This window comes from Anomaloglossus baeobatrachus, chromosome 2 (assembly GCF_048569485.1).
Source record: "Anomaloglossus baeobatrachus isolate aAnoBae1 chromosome 2, aAnoBae1.hap1, whole genome shotgun sequence".
In the NCBI taxonomy this organism is placed as follows: domain Eukaryota; kingdom Metazoa; phylum Chordata; class Amphibia; order Anura; family Aromobatidae; genus Anomaloglossus; species Anomaloglossus baeobatrachus.
Genome location: NC_134354.1, coordinates 249,007,861 through 249,033,286, shown reverse-complemented (window position 1 = coordinate 249,033,286; position 25,426 = coordinate 249,007,861). Strand labels below are relative to the sequence as shown.

Genomic DNA, 25,426 nt, shown 5'->3' with positions numbered 1-25,426 from the left:
TACTGATAGGGATTTTACTTTGTGAGCTTTAATGTAATCAGTGATGCAGATGTCTGTAAAGTGCTGTAGTATTAATGGCACTATATAAGTGACTAAAATACCTAAGAATCAGGTAGGTGGAGGGCAGACTCCTTAGACATTGTGGACCAGATGTTTGAAGGGACAACTGAGCTCTTCGTGAGAGCTGCTGCCTCCTTAATGTTTAGTTTATACTGTCTAAGTCAGGGGTCTCAAACTAAAATGAGGTGCCATTAGGGTGAAGACAACACTGTTATAATTAGGCTGTGACTTTGGCCGTGATAGAGACAACAACCTCCCTACTAAACCATAATATACAAGTAGCCTTTATATAAATTGATAAGCCAATCTGTGCCCTCAATTACTGTAATTAGTCAGTTTCCCCCTGCCCAATAAAATATAAATTAATTTGTGCCTCTCCCCTGAATTCACAAGGGTCTGTCCTATCCCCCCCAACCTATTGCAATTACATGTCCTCTCTCCCACCCCATCCCTAGTCTCCCAGTAGTGTAGGCCTCTTCTGGCCAGACACCTGCTAAATTACACAGTCAGCCAGTGTGAGGAAGTAATTGCGCCAGTTGAGTCATAGAGGAAACACCAGGCATAAAGCTGAGAATGTGACTTGTTATTGCTAGCAGCAGAGCTCCAGGAAGGCTCCATATGGCAATGCACGCCACCAAAGGTGCTGAAATAGACTATAATGAGGACGATCTGATCATGGGACCCTCCTGAGCCTTGGACCTTGGACACTAGCTGATTGCCTTCAGTATACTTTGTCCCTGGCTGTGGGCTGCAAAAATGCTTTGTGAGCCATCTGTTTGAGACCCCTGGCCTAAATGAATGCAGTCTAATTTATAATTGTACTACAAGGTGAATGGGACAACTCTCCAGTACCCTACAACACAACAATAAGTAGATGTCCTACAGGTAGATGGTAATGTAATCGTAGAAAGAGCTTCAGGGCTTGCACAGCTGGTCGAGGGAGAGTCAGGACCAAGGTTGCCAACTAGACTTTTTATTTTTTTCTGCACAGCTTATCAAAAAATCATGGACAGACAATACTTTTAACAGACACATTGTAAAACCATAATAAATCATTATGATTATAAATGGTCTATGTCTGTAGCCCATAATTCTGATATGTAGACATCAGCTGCATTCACTGTAAAGTATAAAATGATGATAATTACAGTCAAAATAATTTTTCTTAGTTTCTTCAGCTTCAAAAAATCATGAACGCCCAATAAATGTTTAACTGGCGGAGCAAAAATGTGACTTATTTGTATGGACTGCTCTGGAATGTTGGCAACAAAGGTCAGGACCCTACCGATATTGATGACCTATTCTAACAATACAGCATCAATGTCTTAGACCTGGAAAACCTCTTGAATTATTGTATTGTTGGGGTGAACTCTTAACCAGAGATCACTAGTTGCCTACTGCCTGGCCTAATTGGTATGGACCAAGTGCATGCGTATAGAATTCACACCAGACACAGTCGGATGTGAAATCTCTTCTTGGTGGCACCGAACAGAGCGAGTACAAGCATGCGTCCTCTTGATATAGGCTACGGGCGTACACAAGTTCAGATATGCCCATTTAGTGGGACAGTTCATGGGCTAGCTATTGGGGGGATCTGTGTTGCTGTTGATGGGCGGGTCTGACTTTAGTGGATGAATCCATGGTGATGGTGATGGGAGGGATGTCATCTGGTGGATCCATGCTGATGGTAGGGTCTGTGATGTCATCGGGGGCCATCTTTGATTTCCTCTGAAAACTGACTGGCTTATATATAGAGAATTGATTTCATTGAACACACTTCTCACAGTGCTCTATGTCCAGAGGTTAATTAAGTATTTCATCTTATGGCTCTCCTCAACAGTATAATCAATCTCCCCTTGACCCATTACCTTGGTTTAGTGGCATATACAGATATCAGCCATCTCAGACATACTGATTGTGTTATTCGATATCATTTGGCAAAGGGAGTTTCAGTTATTACTGTTGAGCGAGACAGCTGTCATGAAATCTCACAATTGTCAGCAAGTCTATTTTTAATGTGTAACCTTTCATACACTTACATAACTTCCACTTGATAACGCTTTAATAGGGGCTGTATGACTAGGGGCGTATTTCTTTGCCTAGGGCAAAGCAGTTCACAAAGAGAGTAGCTTAGAGGACACTGCCCCTTGCACACAGTCAAACAGTAGAATGGGCAGACTTATTTTGTGAAACACGTCTGCTCTTTCTGACCCTTGGAGAGGAATTGAGAGCTGCTTTTTTCCCTTATTCATTTAACATGATTGCCTTGTGCTTCAGTTGGCAGATTAGTTTGTAGCCATAAACCAGACTTGGGTACACGTGCTTGTCACTTTGCTTGCTATAACCTGAAATGACAGAAATCAACAGACTTACGATGGGGCTGTATGGTCTTTAGTGCTGAACAGCAGCTCATTAATACCATCATCGCATTAAAATAATCTAATATTGGATAAAGGAGTGATCTATTCATTGTTGATTAACTATTTAAGGCATGTCATGATGTCTAGCTTGTATTTTAGGTGATTTTAGGCAAATGGTTAATATTTATTCTTCTGGCTCACAATAATCACTAGTATACAGCACAAACTAAAGCTAAAATGATACAGCCATGTTTTCCAACATCTATAAGTTTGTTTCCAGTATTCTAGAACTCATATGTGCAAGATATATAAAATAGACTTAAATAAATTAAAGAATAAGGAAGGAACCAGGAACGACTAGAGTTTAAATGGAAATTACCCAGAATTGAATTTCTTCATACTTTAACATTTACTTACAATTATGTCTGTTTCTTCCTCCAATTACTACTATATAAAGAAACTGATAAATGTTTTGCACTGATAAGAGCCAACAAACCTGAATCAGCTGTAGGAGAATGACAATTAAATAACAGCTTTATACTGTAAATGTAAATATAAATAATTCTGCAAAGCACAGGGTTAAAATTATAGCCCTGGTCACTGTCCCCCACCAGCCACATGAGAGAATAGCAGTACTATTGCTAACAAGTGGTAACTCTTTTACAGATTTTGCTCTTATGCACAGGATCTTGAAGTTAGGCTTCTTAAAGGGAACCAATCACCAGGATTTTCGTATATAACCTAAAGCCTGTGCTATACTGGCACTATCAGGCTGATTCTCTACATACCTTTAGTGGTTAGTTTGGATGTTTAGGTTTTGAAATACCAGAAAGTATAGTTTATAAAATCATCAGCTACTTGAGTGACAGCAGCTGAGGATCAGATAATATCTGGGGGGAATTCATAGTTATCCCCTCCCCCTCTTAAAATTAGCTTAAGTATTATACAATCGATGTAACTTTTCTCTTCCAGGACCTGTGGTGAGGTCATACCCATGTAACCAGAAGGGACGGGGCCTAAACCAACTGAACTGATATCAGGAAGCAACATTTTCCTATTGGTAGAGGCCCCGCCCCTTCTGGTCACATGGATATGACCTCACCACAGGTCGTGGAAGAGAAAAGTTACATCAATTGTATAATACTTCTCCTAATTATAACAGGGGGATAACTATGAATTCCCCCCAGATATTATCTGATCCTCAGCTGCTATCACTCAAGAAGCTGACGATTTTATAAACTTTACTTTCTTGGATTTCAAAACCTAAACATCTGAGCTGACCACTACAGGTATGTATAGAATCAGCCTGATAGTGCCAGTATAGCACTGGCTTTAGGTTATATACAAAAATCCTGGTGATTGGTTTTCTTTAAACGGATTCTCTAACTTCCTTAAATGGTTAAATTTGTAGACAAGCAACTTTGCAATGTACCTTTTATGAAAAATCCTCTCTGTTCTTAAAAATGGAAGGATTTCACATTTTTGGTTACCGGTTACTAGGTTTCCGGCTACCCTACAATTGCAAAGTGGTTGGTTACTTACGTAAAGAACATGCCGCATTTGCAATACTGCAGAGGTAAAGCTGCCTCTGCTAGCAACATGAAAGCGCTCAGTTCAGATCTCTGGTGCAGCCATGCCTCTGATCTGAATCATCAACCTTCAAGAGTGCAACGCTTCACTGCCTCCTGCCTTCCTGAACACCAAAGAATAGAACACTTCTTTACTAGGAATCTGTAAGAAGCTTCTACTACTCCAAACCATAAAACCATTAATTTGGTTGTGCAGACCTTTACGATAAGCTAGTTCACATGGATTGCATTGGGGTGTGACGATCTAGCTTCTCAGCCTTTCCACTTAGCTGATTGACCGGTTGTTTGGTCGGTCTGGTACATGGCCACTAACCTGAAAATCAGCCATGAGACGGAGCTGCTAGGTAGAAAATCCAGTGTGAGGCTCAGATGTTATAAGTGCATCATCATTACGCCACAATGCACTTCCAGACACAGCTTGAAAATTTGATTTCGGGGTTATAAAGGGGTTGATTTATATTTAAAGGGTTACACACTCATATAAGTGATTTGAGGAAGGGCGAAGTTTCTGACAAATGTTTGGATCTCAACTTCTAAATCATCTAGACTGATTTAAAGGGAATCTGTTCGCAACCTCACACACCCTCCCAAACTATTTATAGTATATGCAAATGTAACTTTTTGAAAGATAAGTGGAGGAAGCATTTTACATGGCCAGTCTGTTCCTCTGTTACTGAGAGATCAGCATTTCAATAACCATGCAAATGAGACTGTTGATCTGAAGCCTCTGTCACTCCAGCTCTATTCCCTCCCTGTCTCCTCCTCTCCTCTTCCTTCAGTGTATGGAGGGAAGAAGAAAATGGGTTAACCCGCACAGCCGTGTGGGATAAGAAGACGGTCACTTGAAGATAAATTCTGATTTATTGTTTTACGCTTTTCAGAAACTCCTTCTTCAGGAACCAAAATCATTGATAAAACCAAAACAGTCTCCTCCTCCTTGACTTGATGGCTCCTTTGCCTGAAGTCACACAGCATAAAAGCTGTCATTCAAGCAGGAGGATATGGTGCTGGGCGAGGAATAGAGCTGGACTGACAGAGGCTTAGGATCTACCATAGCCCTTAGGCCTAATTTGCATATTCAAATACTGATTTCTCAGTATTCAGTATTAGAGGGATGAACTGGCCATGTAAAGGTATTGCTGGACTTGCTAGTACTTACTGACAGATTCGCTTTAAACATTTGAGACATGTCTTAAGATCACATCATAAAACAGAGTTTGATGGCTGGCAATAATGCAAAATTCTTGAAGCTTTGATTTTTATGTCATACATAAAGCTGGTGGCTAATGCCTGTTAGGGTTCATTTCATCTATAAATGATAAATAAACCTTTGACTTGCCACTTGGCTGTGTGAGTGAATTCATTTTGTAACAGAGACAGAGGTCAGCGCTTGCCACACAAGCCGCTGCCTCCGTGTGTACTGTCTGGATTCTGTGCCAAAATGAAAGGGATCGAAATATACAGTTTTGCAAGCTGAAGCAAATCTGGAGGATGGCTTTGTTCCGAGATATAATACCTCTCTATATATGCTTGGCTTACACAATGCATTTGAAGAATTTGCAGCTTTCAGGGCTTTGTATATAAGTCATTATGATAAAAACAATTCTCAATAGTTTTTTATGCAATGAAGCCTGTATATATGTTTGGTATCGCCACAATCATTCTGCCCTGAAAAATCATGTTGTCTGGTCCCCTTAACCACACTCTCTGAACACTGTAAAAAAAAAAACCCTAAAAATCAACAATGATGGAATTACATTTTTTTCCACCATTTTACCCCGATTGGATTTTTCCCCCCCAATTGTCAGTACATTATTTAGTAAAGTGAACAGTGTAATACCCAACCAACAATTTTACCCTAAAAATCAATGCCTCAGATGGCTTTGTTGATAGGGAAAAAAGGTATGGCTGTGGAAGAAGGATAGTTAAATTAAAGTGCAAAAACATAAATTAGCCATGTCTTAAAGGGGACCTGCATTAGACTTATTCATTGAGTCAAAATATTTAAGAAAAAATCATACTTTGAATTGCCAGATAGGGACTATGTGTATCCGCTGATAGGTCCAATGAGATCCCCAGGCTGGCTGCTCCCCGCCTTCTTCCCTGTGACTGATGGATCTCTGCCTATGCACATATTTAGAAACAGAAAAAGAGACTGTGGACAAAAGAGCACAATAGTGTCTTAAATGGTACACACTAGTAAAGAAAATTATGGAAAAACTCACCTATAGGGGTTGTGCCAGTCACTACTCTTATAATAGCGTAGTCACAGGGTGAAATAGCTGCAGCCCCGAAGAAATTAACATAACTAGTTATCAGGAAAGACGGTGTCATGCCGCACTCATCACCAATCCAGGAGGCAGATAATATTAATCCATGTCTTTTATGCACAAAGAAGATACAGGTCTACGCGTTTCAAGTTTCACAGTCTTTTTCCTCTGGACATATATCAAATGACAGGCATGACACCCGTCTTTCCTAATAACCATTTATACGTATATATTTAGGGAGAGACCGGTCCGTCATCTGGTGCGGAATGGGAAAATGTGTATGGGACTAGGCACCGGAGCCACATAGTCTTTGGCTCGCTTAAACATAGCATTGTTTCAAAGTAAAACATACATGGCTGCAACCGCATAGCCAGCATCGGATTCCTGCTGCCCGTTCTTTCGGCAGCATAAACCGAATTACCCAACACCTCTCCCTCCAATAGACCTATGAGTCCATATTTATCATTCAAAACAAATGTATGCCCAGTATATAATGATTTATCCATGTAAATTTTCCCTTTATTTACTACCCTTCCCCCAGATCTGCCTTCAGGCACATCTACTGTGCCATCAGGTAAATCCAGCCTTTTACATATTTTATTGGTCGGCATATACCCACACAATGTTCTTTCTCATATTTGATTATTTTGACTTCTCAGTTCTTAGAAGTGGAACTAACATTATTTTCTTGGCTTAATGAGAAATACAGTTTGCATAGTAAATCTATTCTCAGAATTACTCCAGAGTATTGTTTGTGTTCCACTATCGCAGAATTTCCCGTGATGAATTCCCTGATCCATGACTTATAATCATCCTTTAGTGAACTGGACTGCAGCCATATATGAAATATGTCTAGGAGAACGGTGAACCGTCTCTGATAAAATGTTACAGACAACCATATATCAACCAGAGCATCAGCTGCAGTTTGGCATAAAGTGCCTTTCAAAAGTATTCACTCCCTTGGCATACAGTATTAATTATCCTTGTTCACCATACCATAACCAAATCATTGCATTTTAACAAATGTTGAGCGGTTTCAATTTTTACCTACTTGACTTATTGAATTCTTGTCTCTTTACATTAAAGTGATTCTGTCACCAGATTTGGCTACAATAACCTGCAGCCACCACCAGTGAGCACTTATATATAGCATTGTAGAATATTGTAAATTAAATAAGAATCCAGGCCACTCTGTATAATGTAAAAATCACTTTTATTATACTCACCTAGGGGGTGGTCCGGTCTGATGAGTGTTGCTGCTCTCCAGTCCGGTGCCTCCTCTCTGCGGCCATCGCCATCCTCCTTCTGCCCAGCCCAGTATGGATGACATGTCCTACGTTATCCACACAGGCTGGCATTGCAGTCCTGTGCAGGCACACTTTAATCTGTCTTGCTCAGGGCAGATCAAAGAAGTGTAATGATCAGGTGCGAGGAAAGGTTAAAGACCACCCATGCATGCGCACTACAATACTTTAATCTGGAAAAAAAACCAAAAAACTAGCACTAAATGTGCACTTCAGCACTAAAAATTCCAAACTGTACTTATAAAAATTTTGAGATTTTTGGCAAAAAATTGCAATTTTTTGAGCTACCTCGCCACGTCACGGCAAATCTCATTTGAGGCAGTCCTACACTAAAATATTTTTATAAAATGTGCCATACGGCCTCACATATGAATTGTAGAACTGCTCTTAGCAGCACTCACCTGGTCTATTTCAATCCCGTACCCATGACTGAGTCATGGCTGTGGGCGGGACAGGTCCGAGCAAATGCTGCATGAAGTAAATAGCCTGTGGACAAGGCCTGATGACTGAATGTGAACAGTCACCAACTGCCAAAATCTAGACAGGTGGAATACATCCCAAATTGGGGTGCATAGCAGGGTGGGGGTCAGCCACCGACCAATTCAATGAAGAAAAAACAAAAAGCCAGCACTAAATGTGCACTTCAGCACTAAAAATTCCAAACAGTACTTATAAAAATGTTGAGATTTGTGGCAAAAAAATGCAATTTCTTGAGCTACCTTGCCACGTCACGGCAAATCTCATTTGAGGCAGTCCTACACTAAAATATTTTTATAAAATGTGCCATACGGCCTCACATATGAATAGTAGAACTGCTCTCAGCAGCACTCACCTGGTCTATTTCAATCCCGTACCCATGACTGAGTCATGGCTGTGGGCGGGACAGGTCCGAGCAAATGCTGCATGAAGTAAATAGCCTGTGGACAAGGCCTGATGACTGAATGTGAACAGTCACCAACCGCCAAAATCTAGACAGGTGGAATACATCCCAAATTGGGGTGCATAGCAGGGTGGGGGTCAGCCACCGACCAATTCAATGAAGAAGAAACAAAAAGCCAGCACTAAATGTGCACTTCAGCACTAAAAATTCCAAACTGTATTTATAAAAATGTTGAGATTTAATCTGTCTTGCTCAGGGCAGATCAAAGAAGTGTAATGCTCAGGTGCGAGGAAAGGTCAAAGACCACCCATGCATGCGCACTACAATACTTTAATCTGCCCTTGGCAGGGCAGATCAAAGTGTACATGCGCAGGAGCACAATGCCGGCCTATGTAGATGACGTAGAACACATCATCCATACTGGGCTGGGTAGAAGGAGGACGGCGATTGCTCCAGAGAGGAGGCACCGGACCGGTGACCAGTGACACCCATCAGACCCGACCGCTCCCTAAGTGAGTATGTGTCGCCCAGGGTTATGGGGTACTCGGTCCCGGGCGGTGTATAACTGGGGAATGTCACTTTGGTGGCCGTTGCCCGGTCTTGTGCCCTGGGTGCTTTTTTAAAAGGGGGGAATATATAGGGGATTTGAATAATGTTCCCACGTGACGCCACTTGCGGTTTTGCTGCTATGGGGATGGAGCCGTCGCTGCACAGTTTTCACTATTGGGGCTGGTGTTAGTGGCAGCCTGGATGTTAGGCCCTCCGCAAGCAGGGCCAGGCCACAGAAGAAAGGTGATGCAGATGGGTGTTGAAAGAAGGTAGGCCACACAAGGGGTTTCAGTGTAACTGGTTCTTTTACTCACTGCAAGCTGGTACTGCTCACCCGAGGCTGGCTGGTCTCAACTGCAGGTTCCCTTTGTCCCAGTGCCGGTTTAGTGACCTTGTGGCTTCTTTCCCCTGCACCTGTCTTTTGTTGGTGGGTCCTCATGGCTTGGAGTGGCTGGGGGTCCACTCCTGGTTGTCTCTTACAGCAGTCCGTATGACAGTAGCTTGAACCCTGTGAGGTTGGAGTCTCTGGTCCTGTCCCTGGTTCCTTGATGGTCCCCTCACTGTGCAGATCCTCACTGTGCAGATTTTATTAGGTCTGCCTGGAGCATTTGCCTGACCTAGGATTCTGTACCCCGTTGGGCGTAGTTCCGGGAGTACTCCACCGTACTCCACTGGCAACTAACCGCCTGGGCCCTCAGGTCACTGTTACACTCTTAGCAGTGCAGTGCGTCTGCTCTCTTTCACTGTCACTAACTCATTACTGTCTCACTGACTGTCTGTCCACTGTCTTCCCCTTCCACCTAGTCGTCTAGTGGACTTGATTGGCTCCACCTCTAGGCGGCCATCCATTGGTCCAACCCTAGCCTGGTACCAGTCTATGGGGGAATTTGGGGAAAACAGGGATTATCTGGAGTGATTGGCTATTACCGGCACTGGTCTTCTGGGTTCAAAGGGGGTAGGCCCTGCATCCTGGTGGGGATGCAGTACCTTGTAGCTCCCTGATGGCTTCAGGGGCGCCACAAGTATAATAAAAGTGATTTTGACATTATACAGATCGGCCAGGGCTCTTACATACAGTATTCTATAATGCTGTATATAAGGGCTCACTGGTAATGGCCGCAGTTTATAGTTGCCAAATGTGGTGACAAGTTCCCAATAAGAATAATCTCTGTCCAGTGGACAGACAGTGTTCACCTTTCTGTCTGTTGAGAATCAGTTGCTTTTCATGGTGGAATAGCATGGATTCTTTAAATGGAATGTATTATCAGGTTTTAGACTCTAAACTAACGTCATCTATGTAAAGCATCTGAAATGTTGGTTATGTCCATACTTTTGTTTTAGAAGTCCATTTCTCCATTTTCTAGAAAATCAGTGACAAATGTTTATGCACATGAGATTACAAGTGCAAATGGCTTGGCCTGCACTTACAGCTCTCCAACGTCTCCTCCTGTCTGTGACTGACAGTTTGCTTTTCTCTGTGAGCTGCTCCATACCCAAGGTCTTGCGCATGCACTGTGATTGCCAGGGGCTGCACATGCAGAGATTGATATTCTTACATTGTCATCCAGACCATACTGCGCATGTGTGGCGCCCCTGAGGCTCAGGTTGTGGTGCTGATCATGGATCCAAAAAGAGGTCAGTACCGGTTTTATCATCCACAACCACTTACACACATGGGTTGCCCCTTCCCCACTGGGGACTGGGCTAGGGTCGGGTATAAAAGGGGTTTCCAACAGTGTGTGGCCTTTACAGGAAGCCATCACAACAGGGACCCCAATCCACTAGCTTAGGACCTGGGTATGGGGAGGAATAGCCACAAGGTGGAGTTAGGAGTCACACACACAGTTTACAAATTCAAGGAGTTCTCCAGCAGGAGTGACAGTGAGCAGACGTCTTTCCTGGTAGCTCCTGTGGGACATAGGAGTTTAACGGTCACTGAAGAGGATACTGTATCAGTTCCTCCGGGACCAGCGCTGTTTAGGGTGCAGCACCCTAAGGTGGTGTAATTCCACATTGCTTCACCAGATTCTGCCAGACAGAGAGGTTCCATGCTTCTTCGACCACCCAAGTTTCCAGAGCCAGGTGGCATATAGGACTCCCGGGGCCTAGATCACAGTCAGACTCAAGGGGATCCCCACCTCTGGCATAGGGAACAGTACTCTACCTAGTACGGAAGGGACTCTAAGTGCTTCAAACCACAGTGAAACGCACTCCAAAGTGCAGTGAGGAAGGGCCTGCAGACTACCGGACCAGTTCTCACCTCTCGCGGATTCGGGATCGACCTGAGCCCATCACTGCAGAGACCAGTGTGACCGAGCTGGCAGCTGAAGTTGTGAGTAAACTGCACCCTGAACCCACAGAGACTGCGTTGGCTTGTCCTTACCGGTGCCGTTGCCCAGCGCTTAGGTGCCAATGGCCATTACTACCCTCATCATCCACCCGGGGCCCGCTCTGCCTGTGGGGAGTGACCCCATCCTGACTGCCATAACACCTGCCTCGGTGAGGAACCTGGCAGCAGCGGCTATTCCCTGGCCGCATACCACAGGTGGCGTCACGACAAACTATTCCCAATACCCTAATACCCCGACCATTTAACTGTACGCCTCGGGGCAACAGAACTGGGAAAGGCCATCCCGTGACAACTCCTGACCCGACCCGAAACGGCCCGGCGACGAGTAGGTTAACGGCCTGCCCTGTGGGGTGCTACACATTCGAATGAAAAAGTCTGTGCAAGGTCTAGGGTGGAGAAGCAGGTCACAGCGAAGAGCGACGTGTCTGTCACTGACAGTAAGCCGGTGGTGGGAGGAGAAGGTAGGATAGACACTGGAGAGGTAAATGAAAGTCAAGGCCTCTGTACTTGCAAACTAATTTGCATAAACCTTTGTTGAGAACTTTCTAAAAATTGGAAAAATTGATTCATTATAAAGAGGTATACTCATGATCAGCATTTCAGATGCTTTACATAGTTTATGTACGTTTTGGGTCTAAAAAGCTGGTTCCTTTTCAGAAAGGAGCCTGCAAGTGTTAATTGTAGCTCTATTGATAGCTGTTGTCAAATGGCATAGCTGATATCCTTTAGGAGAAATTTAGAAAATTCTCAGCTTTCAATAGTAATCAGGTCAGTGGCAAAATCATCTTTCTTCATTTTTTAAAGGGAATCTGTCAGCAGGTTTTTTATATGTAAGCTGAAGCCTGCATGCTGCAAAGGTTAACAAAATTAATTCAGGGATGCCTGTCTTGTCACAGTCTGATCTGTTATTTATTTTCTGCATCTTTAAACTCAATGCTAGGGCTACAACGTCACACGCACACAGTCCGGCTCGTCCCCTCCTCTGATTGACACCTCACTGTCAATGTATAATCTCTATTGAGAGCCTGGTGTGGGTAGGGGCAGCTCTCTTAGCTCTGCCACATGGCTAAATCTAAAAATTCAGGTTGTGTCACAACAGCTGCACCCAGTAATCTAAGTGATACACAGTTGGATTCAAAGTGTCCTTGTCTACATCATGCTGCTCTCAGATGATGTAGCAATACCCTGTAGACAGATTCCCTTTCTAAATGGAAATTGACGAACCTTACAGTGCATAAAATAGAACTGAAATATAAGTGTACACATACAGTACATGTGCATAGCATATAATACCTATAGTAAATTTATCTCAGATGTGATGGGTTTGGAATTGAATATTAATTATTTTTTTTGTTCTAGTCAATATTTTAACCCATTATCTTCTCTTTTTGTTGTTTTACTTGTTTAAAACTATCATGAAATTACTTTGTTTTCTAATAATGAGCTCGGCATCGTCAACTTGTAAAAAAAGGGGCCATAGATGAATTTCAGGCATACAGTATAATACATAAATAAAGCATATTCAATGTCGCGTTGCTTTGCGCCATACATATCATGACCTTAGGAAAGGATCCAGTTTGGCATCAGGCCTACCGAACAAGGTGATGGTGGAATATTCTTGAAGGCAGCTCTATTGTCAAATAGCCAAAACACACTCGGAAAGCTCAACAAGTCAAAGTCACGTCTTTATGACAAGTCATTAAAATAATTTTCCCGCCCTTCCAAATTTAGAATCTGCTGAGTCAGATTTTTTGTAGGATTGGTATTAGAAGCTGTTTGGAAAATATCTGGCATGTTTTTTTTATAACGTTCACTTTTTGTGTGACCAACTTGATGGTATGATATAGTAATTACCAATAGGCGTGGTTATACCTCCTAGCCTCATGAGCTACATTTATCATTTTGTACCTGTTGTTGTCTGTGATCCATTAGAAAGGTTACAGCACTGATTATTATGCTAAGTACTGTTATTGTGTTTTTTAACTAGCACTTGTGGGAGCCAAAACAATATCATACACGTAAACACGTAGCCCTACCGGTCAAGAGCAAATTCAGCAACTGTTGCTTCCTACCTACCTGTTTTCCACGGCTGGTGGCTACTTTTGCACCCCCTATACTATTGTAATAGTCATTAACATGATATTCTACCCAGACAGGTTCTAAACAAGTAGTGGCAGCATATCAAATTTCATTTAGTATGCAGATGACTTTTTCTTGACAAGGATCATTCTATTGAAGGTTATTTTTGTAGGCTTGTAAATGCATTATTGAAACTCTGGGTGCATCTTCATGCTCCGACTAACTATGTGCACCCTTGTGGAGCCAATGATCGGACAATTTCATTTCACAATTGAGCGACCATTAGGCCGGTTGGCATATTTTCGAAGGTCCCTTTTACCTGCAAGATGGCATATTGGTAGCATGGCACCTGTTTTTCTGCAAAATTAAGCATATGTGCAGAGGAGCAGTAAAAATATGTAATGGCACAGTGTTGCTGCAATTTGTGGCCACAGCATGGCTGTTATGTGTGATTGTACAAGGTGCCCATAAAATAGCCTAAGGTGTTTGAAGCTGTGTTCAGACTGACCCAGTGAACAGAATTGGCTGAAAATTGTTATGTATGCTATTCAAGTCATGGGGATCTTAAATTTTTTTTATACCAAAATTCCCCACCGGGTGAAAAAGTGGCGCTTGTACAGTGAGCGCGCCTTGCAATTCAGTCTGCAAGATGCCTGTCTCTTTTCCGGATTGTGCGCTGTCAGTGCGGTTGTTTTATGAGAATACCTTGAATGCTGAGAGCTTTTCGTCATTTGAAAGTCCTTCACGCACGTAATGGTCCAATGGCTGTCAATTCGCTGCGACAGATGATGACACGTTTTGAGGCAACAGGATTACTGAGTGTTCAGCCAGAGAGTGGGTGACGACCGGTAAGCAGACAGGTTGTGAAGGACATTGCCACTGCCATTGTGGAAAAGGGCACGAACAACCCTGCTGTGAACAGCAGTGAACGCAGTGTTTCCAGGCAATTGGGGCTCTGTGCAGCACAGTGTGGAAAGTTCTCCGAAACGTCTTGCCGGCATACCCGTACAAAATTAGCCATCATCAATAACTTCTTCCTCATGACAATGATACCCGCATGACATTTGCATTCATGTTTCTGGCGAGAGTGGAAGTGGATTGCAATTGGCCATGGAATGTTTTGTGGTGTGACGAAGCGCATTTTTACCTGAATTCGCCAAAGGTAACCGTTTGGTGTGGCTTCACCTTATCATTCATCCTCGGACCATTCTTTTACGAAGAAATGAGGCCAACTGGCGTTGCTACCTGATCTGTGACAGCAGCGAGATACCGGACAATGCTGGAAACAGTGTTCATTCCACAACTCCAACAGCATCAGTGTCTTCAGATGACCACCTTCATGCATGATGGAGCACCTCCTCACATTGCAAATCATGTGAAGAACGTTCTGCTTGCACATTTTCCTGATGACAGGATTTTGAGCCGTTCTATTCCCTAATGCATGGCCATTGTGTTCGCTCAATCTCAATCCTTGTGATTTCTGGTTGTAGGGACACTTGAAAGAGTGTGTTTATCAGGGAAATGTTGACACCCTGTCTGACCTCAAAAACTGCATTATTTTGGAAGTGCGCAGCATCCCACCAGACATGTTACACGCAAGCGTCGAGCATGTTCTGCATAGGATGAACATGATCATCATGCATGATGGTGGTCATATTGAACAGTTATGCTAGTCTGTGGAACAATGATAGTTCTCATGATAGTTGGTGTTTTTAAAATTTTATGGAGCAGGGAGGAGCTAGAGGTGGACCCAGACATTCTCCGGAAGCGACAGTTGAGTTCTCCATTGAACCTTATGGGCACTAATTGTTATTTATCTCAGTAATAAGAGGACAATCTGTTTTCACTGAAGACAGGTTTTTTTCCCATGAATTAAAAATGTTGAGAATGAATGTGTGACGCCCTGGGCAAGCCAGGGGTCACAGGTCACAACATCACATGTACCCCACATTCCCTGCAGGTACACCAAGGCTAACCAAAATCCTTGTTGCCTTCCTCCAGGGGCTGATGTCCACACCAGGGGGTGGGCCAGGCAGTTGACCCCGCCCACCGAGGAGTTCACAGCCCTGGAGGCGGGAAAACCAGGCAGATCTGGGAGAGTTGAAGTTGAAGTCAGACTAGAGTCTGAGAAGCAGATGAGTTTAGGAGGAGGAAGTAGAAGGAAGTGGTAGAGGAGCTTGTAAGAGGAGTTAAAGTGGAAAACTAAGTGACAGTTAAGAAAGCCTGAAGCTGGTCCGGGTGTGTGCCCCGGACTGAGAGACAGCAAGGTCAGCAGACGGCGGTGATAGTCTGCAGGGGGACTGCTTGGAGGTTGCCGGAAGGACCGCGGACGGGTGGTGACCCGGCGGTACCGGAGCAGTATACGAAGAACAGTCAGCACCAGGGCAGGGGCCTTTCGGATCCCGGCAAGGCTAGGAGTTGCCATAATTTGCCAAATCCGTCAGTGAAGGGGACCTCTGTCTCCTAACAACCAAGTCCCGATTGAAGGCAACAGTCCGACCGTTAAGGGGAGACACCGCCACCGCCAAGGCACCATTTTCCCAGGGCCAGCGCCTGCGGGCAAGAAAGGGGCTCCTCCGGCCCATATCCAAGCCGGGGAGCGGGTAACTGGTGGGAACCCATCGCTACCAAGAGACTTTACATTGGTGCAGGGAAGAGACCGTCACCGCTAACTGCAGCACATAACCGCTAACATCAGCACCGTAACCGTCCGAGGGACCCGTCCAACCAGCCGTTTCTTTACCGAGAACTGTGTCGTGTTTACTGGCTGAGTGAGTACCTCCGTGCCGTGTGGCACAGCGCTGCCCCTGCGCCCCTGCACCTCCACAGGCCCCATACCCGCCTGTCCACCATTCCAACCCCATCACTGGGCCCCGGGAGCTCCAAAAACCCCTACCCACGGAGGGGCAAATCAACAACTGGCTGCTCCGTACCATCACTCCCGGGCTCCCCAGACAGAGCAGCGGTCGTGTCCACTTAATCACCACAACCGTGGGTGGCGTCACGGACAATAGACTATCCCAAAACCCAATCCCCTTTCACTCACGGGCAAGGAGCGCCGCTCGAGTCCCCGGGATCCGGCCCATCGCTCGAGCCACCGAGCAGCAGCAGCAGCAGGTCGCAGCAGGCGCAGCGGCAGCCGGACCCGAGCAGTGGGAGAGCGCGGCGTCCCCTCCTCCGCCCGCGACAACTGATCAGTCCAGGATAAGAAATAAGCAGATTTCGATAATAAGATGTACAAAGATATAAGTTTCTTATTTTCAGTGTACTAGTGATTTATTAAAGAAAAAAAATAGTAAATCTTAAAAGGGAATCTGTCAGCCATTTTTTTCTACCTCATCTGACAGCAACATAATGTAGGCAAAGACATCCTGAATCCAAAGGTGAATCACATAGTTTACTGGCTGAAGCCATTCTGAAACAAAGATTCAGGAACACAGCTGAGCTGTCCCTGCGCACACCAGGCTCTCGATAAAGAGTGCATTGGCTGTGAGATGTCAATCACAGCAGGGGATATGGTGGACTGCCCTGCACATGAGTTTCTAGACTTATAAAGGTAATCACAGGGTAATAAACCCTTTAGTTTGCATAAACAATTGCGCGCGCGCGCGCGCGCACACACACTGATAAGAGAAGCACCATTGCTTTTTGTTTTTTAACCCTTACAGCATGCTGCAGTCACCTTATATAGCAAAAACCTGGTGATAGATTACCTTTAAATATTTTTAAATCTTTTATAGCTTCCTTCCCTATGTCCTATATTGAAGACAAGGCCTGGTGGCTTGTACTGGTGCTGGCTGAATTGATAGTTTGTTGAGCCCAGTATGGCTAAAATGTGCTAATCTGGTCATGTTATTCTGACGATTCACATTTCACATCCTCAGTCTGCAGCTTTATGTAACTTCATCCACAGGCTGGTAATACGTGCTCAGACTCAGAGAGTGGCGGCTGTCGTCCAAGTGCAGCTGACTGTTATGGATAGAATGTAGAAATGGTCAGATTGTACCGGTATGGTATTTGGCATCTTACACTATTATTAATACTGTAGTTAAGGCATTAGTAATATTATATTATATTCAGAAGTATCGGGGTCAGCAACCTATGTTAAACTGCACCTCCCAGCATCCCTGCCAGGGAATAATGAGGGTTGTTAACTCCTGGATAGAAAATAATACCTTTAGTTATGTTTATACTCGTTTTTTCAATATCTACAAAATTTGTCTACAAGGCTATAAAAAAATTGCAAGAGGCTTTCAAACTTTTTCCCCAGTTTGCCTGCCTTTAGCTGCATGACGTTGGCATAGTGGAGTCCTGGTGACCCCTTAACTGCTACCATACCCCCACCCCCAATACTTAACCCCTTATTGAAATGACCACAGACACATAATTGGATAAAATGGCCACAGCAGCCTTTTATTTAACATAACTTATAATAACATTTATAAAACAGGGGGTTGTGGTCCTCGAAGCTCAAACAATCTGGTGATCACCCAATACTCCAATCCTACCTTCCCCCTCAACCCCATTACTCCCAGCCGCAAACACAAACTCGGGAGCACCAAACAAATATGAGGGGGAAGGGTTAAACCACCAAGCACGGGAACCGACCCCACCAAGCCGATGTTCCCCCATGATCACCAGACCACTCCCCAACCAGTAATTAACGGGGGGGATTCCACCTCCATTGGGACCCCCCAATCCAATTTTCACCAACTTCGAGGACCCCACCCCCACCACCACCTCTGCCACTATGACCCAGACAAACAAACAAAACAAAATAAAACAAAACAAAAAGGGAGGGTGGGCGGGACAACTACTTCAGCTGCAGCCGCAGCAATGCCAAGCTTTTCCCCGCTCCTAGCCTAACGGTCCCTAAACCCCCACCCCTCTCTCTCTTCACCCTATCCCCCCTAGCCACGTCATGCCGGCCTCCACCTACCCCCTGGGGAGGGGGTGGAGGTTCCAGCCGGGCACTTGACGTTGGCATAGTGGAGTCCTGGTGACCCCTTAACTGCTACCATACCCCCACCCCCAATACTTAACCCCTTATTGAAATGACCACAGACACATAATTGGATAAAATGGCCACAGCAGCCTTTTATTTAACATAACTTATAATAACATTTATAAAACAGGGGGTTGTGGTCCTCGAAGCTCAAACAATCTGGTGATCACCCAATACTCCAATCCTACCTTCCCCCTCAACCCCATTACTCCCAGCCGCAACCACAACCTCGGGAGCACCAAACAAATATGAGGGGGAAGGGTTAAACCACCAAGCACGGGAACCGACCCCACCAAGCCGATGTTCCCCCATGATCACCAGACCACTCCCCAACCAGTAATTAACGGGGGGGATTCCACCTCCATTGGGACCCCCCAATCCAATTTTCACCAACTTCGAGGACCCCACCCCCACCACCACAACGAGAGCGCTTTGACCCCCTCAAACGCTCGAGACCCCCCCTCTACCGGACAATGCCATGGCCCGCTCAATACCCTCCTGAATCCCCAAAGTCCACAAATCTGTCCCCACTGCATTCAGGTGAACCCCATCTGCCAACCAGTAATCCTGATCCACCGCCTCCAACTCAAAATGACGGACCGCCACCCCCCATTCCTCACTACAAAACCCGAAATGGCCCGATTGATTTTTATACGGGTCTTATTCAGCCTTTCAACTGACCGAGCCCTACGCCATGTCCGTCTCGGGATAATCTCTGACCAGACCGTCCGAAGTCCTGGTACAGCCACCCACAGCCGAAGTAAATCATGTTTTATATCTCTGATCAACTCCCGGCCCGCCACCATTCCCACATCATTCCCCCCAACGTGCAAGACCAGAATATCCGGCGCCCGGTCCAATCGCATTGCCCTGTGCACCTCGGGCAACACCCGCATCCACCGCATGCCCCGGATACCCAACCACCGGAGTACCGCCACATTTCGTGCAAAGCCCAGCTGACGACCCTCCGATCGGATGTCTGCCCGGATCGCTGCCCAGTGCACAAAGGAGTGGCCCAATATCCAGACCAAACGGGAAAAGTCCCCTGCAAAGGAAGACAACAAAAACATTACAGTACCATACCATAACACCCACCTCATAGGCCATGCTAAGGGCGCACATAACTCAAATATCTCCTGGATTCCCACCGACCTATCCTCCGTACTATCTCCGGACTCAACCCGCACACGGCCGCCTCAGTTGCTGCTCCAATCCTAAAAGAATGAGGCGCATAACAACCAGGATCCAGGCCAAGACCTTCCACACACCTCCGGAAAATTGCCCGAAACTGATAATTCGACAAGAAAGAACCATCCTCATGACAAAGCAACGGCCCATCTACCCGCGGTCGCAACCCCCTAAACTCCCGCAAACACCGCACCGGACACATTGCCGATCCCGCCACCATCCCCAGTAACACCCGCCGTCCTCTGCCGGATTGATCCGTCTTGGACCTCCGGAGCCAAAATTCCACGCTGGTGTCAGATAAAAGAACATCTCGCGCCTGAATCCCCCCGGAACCTTGCCGACTAACCGCCACCAATTCCCCAATCCGGAGCGCCCCGAAAAACGCAAACGAAAATGCCAGCCGAAACAAAATAACCTCAAAAACAGACGAACACACCGCACTCAGGTGGGCCCCCATTCGCTCCAAGAGAGCGAAAGACACTGGCCTCCTTCTATCCCCACAACTCTGCCCCCGGCGAAACCCCCTCAACGCCTGCCGCACCAAAAATTTTTTCGTCAAATCCGGCCTATTCCGCAACTTAAAACCAAAGGCCAGGCCCGCCACCACCCGACCCACCTTCGCCTGGGACCAACCCCATGCCGACCACCGCCCAATCCACAAGAGTAACACGCCTACCTGATCCTCCACCGACCGAATCAAACCAAAAGACTGCACCCAAGCCTCCCATTGCTGCCACGCCTGCTGATAAGCCGTCCAAGTTGCCTCTGCCAACGATCCTTTGATCAAATGTCCAACTGCCCTCATACCACACTCCAAAGTTTGGGAGGGCACTGCAATCCCACGGCCATCGCCCCCGGCGCCAATTCCCTGAAGCGATCCCACTGGAAACGAGAGAGAGCATCAGCAATCGAGTTCAACACCCCCGGCACATGCGACGCAGATACACAAGCATTGATGGACAAACAGGCCAGCACTAATCTCCGCAAAACTTTAATCACCGGAGGGGAGTTGGCCGAGATATTGTTAATTGCTAACACGACCCCCATGTTATCACAGTAAAACCGCACCCACCTGTTCCGAAATTGCTCCCGCCACAGAGTCACTGCCACCAAAATAGGAAAGATTTCCAACAGCACCAAATTCTTCACCAGCCCCGCCGACCGCCAAACCTCCGGCCATCCCTCTGCACACCACTCTCCTCCAAAATAAGCCCCAAAACCCTGACCCCCAGATGCATCGGTAAACCAGTCCAACTCCGAATTACACACTAGAGGCTCCATGAAGAGGGACCGCCCGTTATAGTCCGCCAAAAATCGTCCCCACACCTCTAAATCCGCCTTGACGTCGGCTGACAGACGCACAAAATGATGAGGCACTAGCACCCCCGCAGTCGCCATCGCCAGCCGCCGTGAAAAAATCCGCCCCATCGGCATCACCCGACACGCAAAATTGAGTCTGCCCAGCAACGATTGCACCTCCCTCAGGGAAAGCTTTTTGACCCTCAGCGCCCTTGCTACCTGTTCCCTGAGAGCAACCACCTTATCCGCCGGTAACCGAAACTCCCACTTGTCCGAATCAATAATAATGCCAAGAAAAGAAATACATGTCCCCGGACCCTCTGTCTTCCCCGGCGCCAACGGGACTCCAAAACACTGAGCTACCCACTCGATCGTTGCAAGCAAACTCTGGCAAACCCCCGCATTACCAGGACCAACACAGAAAAAATCGTCTAAATAGTGAATAACAGACTGCAAACCCGAAACATCCTTAACCACCCACTCCAAAAAGGAACTAAATGCCTCAAACAATGAACAGGACAACGAGCATCCCATGGGCAGGCATCTGTCAACAAAATAATTCCCTTCCCAAAAACAGCCGAGCAAGCGTACACTATCCGGATGAACCGGCAACAACCGAAATGCGGATTCAATGTCCGTCTTAGCCATCAAAGCCCCCCGTCCACACCGCCGCACCCAGGCCGCCGCTTCATCAAACGACGTATACACCACCGAGCATAGCTCAGGATCTATACCATCATTCACCGATCCCCCCCCCGCGGGTAAGATAAGTGGTGAATCAGACGAAACTTATTCGCCTCCTTCTTCGGCACCACCCCCAACGGTGAAACCACCCGATCCGGAAAAGGCGGGGACCGAAAAGGCCCCGCCATACGCCCCAAAGACACCTCCTTTTCCAACTTCTCCCGTACCACCTCCGGATGCTGGCTTGCCGACTGTAAATTCTTAAAATGCCCCTGCCCCGGACCTGCTCCAGAAGGAATGCAAAAACCGAATTGAAAACCCCTCGCTAGCAACTCTGCCTCCTCCCTCCTAGGAAACCTATTTAGGTAAGGGAGCATCTCTTGAAGCTTCACTGGAGTCTCCCCCTTTTGAATTACCAGGCCCCCCCTTGACCCTGCTACGTCGGAAACACTTTGACGCCCCGTGATTGGTGCCGCTACAGTGTGAGCAGTGGTGTTTAAACTTACACTGCTCCCCAAACTTGCACTGGCCCTCGTTGAAGAGCCAGCAAAGCCCCGCTTTCTGCAATCCCGGCTGACCTCCGGCTCCCCCGCCGGCCTGCTGGCCGTACCGCCCCCCAGCCTGGCCGGAAGCCCCGGCCGCCCCTGGAAAGGATTGCCCATACCGAGTCGGTGCCATGACCCGCAACCAGAGCCCAATATCCTTCTGGTCCCATCTTATGGACGGCCGAATGGCTTTCCGCTGACGAAACTGTTCGTCGTACCGCAACCAGGCCTGCCCCCCATACACCCTATAAGCTTCCCCTATAGAATCCAAATAGCAGAAAAGGTGCGAACAGTTGTCCGGCGCCTTTTCCCCTATTACACTGGCTAAAATTGCAAACGCTTGCAGCCAGTTTGTAAACGTCTGAGGGATCAACCGCCACCGCCGCTTCTCCTCATCCTCTTTTTTGTTGTCGTCTTTCTTGGGCTTGTCCAAATTAAATTTCTCTAACGGCAACAAAGAGAAGATTTCCACATAATCATCCCTCCAAATTTTTTCCCTAACTTCCTTCTTTAAATGCGAGCCCAGCGGCCCCTCAAAACACACATAAACCTCCCCCCTCGCCTTATCATCCAAATGAATCCGATCCTTGTCTTTTTCCGTCTGCACAGAAACCGACACTGGCTCGGACCCCCGCCGTACCTCCGCTGCACTCGCTGCTGCCACCCCCACACCCGGGACCCCGGATCCCACCCACGCCGACGCACAACGTCCGACACTCCCGCTCCCCTCTAGCCGCGCCAACAACTGCCTGACCTCCGACAAGACCTCCACAACCCCTAGTGACCCCGGCGGAGCCGCCTGCCCCTGAGCCATCCCAGCCCCAGCCGGACCCACTGCACTACCTAACACATCATTAGTCAAAGAAGACAAACAAGACACAGAGCTGTACTCACCAAGCTGCGCAGGAGCTGTGATCCCGCCAGCCGTCAATCCCGAATCCTGCCGTCCAGCCGTCCCTGGCGCCGCGTCCCTCTCCTGTCTGAAGTCCTCCACAGGTCCGAACGGCGAAGGTAACCTCGGATCGGTCGGTCCCGAGCCCAATCCAGGTGGTCCACGCACCGCCGCTCCTGGATCCCGACCACCAGGCTGCTGCTGAGACCCAGAGCAGTCCTGCCCTGGCCCGCCGACCTCCTGCCAGGGATCCCGCTGTCCGTCCTGCGTGTCCCGTGCCGACCAGCCAGGCCGCCCGACCGGAACATCGCCAGTGCGGCCCGCCGCCTCCTCCAGGTCCTCTTGATGCCAGGTAGCAGCAGGCCCCTCCCCCATACCGGGCCGAGGCCTACTAACCACCGCTGACCTCAGCCGCGGATGTGAATTCCTCCCGGCGCGGAGGGGGCTCCCGAAGCCGGACACCTCCCCCACCGCCGGAGGGTCCCTGATGGGGCTTCCCCGCTGCCGCCGAGGCCCCGCAGGCGCTGCACCGGACCGCCCCGGCTCTAACCGCGGCCTGCGAGCAGGACGCGCCTGCCCCGTGGCCCGCCCAGAACCGCCGGGAGAGAGGCGCTCCGGAGGCCTGGACCTGCGGCATGGCCGCCCCCTAGCTACAGGAGGGACCTCCGCGGCCGGCCCCAGAGCCCCCCCCGACCGCCGACCACAACGAGCGGGCCGCGCCTGCGGCCCAGCCGGGGCAGACGCAGACGCACCCGACACCACGCCACCGGCCAGCACCGCCCGCAGCTGCTCCTCCAACCAGCCGGAGGGATGGCGCCGGGCCGCCCCCTGCAGCTCCTCCAACAAAGCATCCATAGCAGGTAATAGAACGGGGTTGTTTTTTTTTTTTTTTTTTTTTTTTCTTTCAGCAGCGTCCAGCAGTGACAACTACTTCAGCTGCAGCCGCAGCAATGCCAAGCTTTTCCCCGCTCCTAGCCTAACGGTCCCTAAACCCCCACCCCTCTCTCTCTTCACCCTATCCCCCCTAGCCACGTCATGCCGGCCTCCACCTACCCCCTGGGGAGGGGGTGGAGGTTCCAGCCGGGCACTTTAACAGCAGAATATATGCATTTAGAGTACAGATGATGGCAGTGAAAGTGTCAGCTCAGCCCCTGTGCCTCACTAACTCTGGAGATAAGTTTCTGTTTGACATTGTTGTGATTAGCACAATACTCAGAGGAGGAGATCGGTGCTGACACCTTCACTGCCAACATCTGCACTCCAAATGAGTATGTTCTGACATCAATGAAGCTCAAGGCAAATAAACTGGGGAAAACAGATGTTTGGACAACACTTTTATGCTTTTTTTACAGGAATCCCCTAATAAAGTAATTTGCAAAATGTCTTAACTGTCCATGTTAAACAATTAAAAAAAAATTGAAAGTGGTGGATCCTATGCTATCAGCTGTGTATATGGGTGTTACCTATCATTGTAATCGTGTCTGTAAAGATAATGAGGCTTCTGAAAAGAAACCTGGAAGTATAAGTTCAATCTAGCCTCAGTAAACATTGTAAATAGAAGTTTTCTATAATTTGTTTTGCAAAAAATGTGATATGAATAAAATACATTATTAAATTTATTACAAAAAATAAATTTAACTTAGCAGCTTGTTTTGAACATTGGTCATTTCCTGACTACACATTTCCATTAAGGGGTTGTTCACTACTTGGTCCTCCGAAGTAATATTTGAAAATGATAGATTTTTCTAATTTCATTTATTGCTTATCTAGCTCCTTTCCTATTGTTTATGTAGCGGTTGTATGTGCCCGACTATCATCTTCCTCTGACGCTCTGCCTGATAGTTTCCCTTTGCAGCCGCCAAGTTTGGATGGAACTTGTGTCCTTGATTTTTTTGAACCTGAAGAAACTTGTAAACAGTTGCCTAACGAGAGTCCAATGGGCCCTGGTGCAAAATTTGGACCAGCCCACCGAATGTTGGTCAGATATATAGACCCTTGTAGCATTTTAAATCTTATTAGAACATTTAAGTTGCCCCTCTTCTTCATCGTTATGGGCCCATCCTGATGTATATGTTCCTCATGCTTATACTGGTATATATGTTTTTTATGCTGCCCCCATCCTTTTATATATATATATATATATATATATATAAATGTCTCCCATCCTGGTATATATCACCCATTCTGGCATATATGTACATTTACTTGGCCCATCCTTGCATATTTGTCCCCATACTGAGAGCATCCTAGTATATATGTCCACCATCCTCATAACTATGTCCTCCATCCTAGGCCCATCTTGGTAGATACTGTATGTTGTCCATCCTGGGCCCATCCTAGTGTATTTGTCCCTCATACTGGGCCAATCTTAG

The 25,426-nt window shown here is 46.9% G+C and overlaps 1 protein-coding gene across 1 annotated transcript in view; it reads left to right on the top strand.

Moving 5' to 3' along the window:
- LAMB3 (laminin subunit beta 3) overlaps positions 1-25,426 on the top strand; it is a 128,870-nt gene that overhangs the window by 10,744 nt on the left and 92,700 nt on the right. The gene's annotated exons all lie outside the window — the stretch shown is intronic.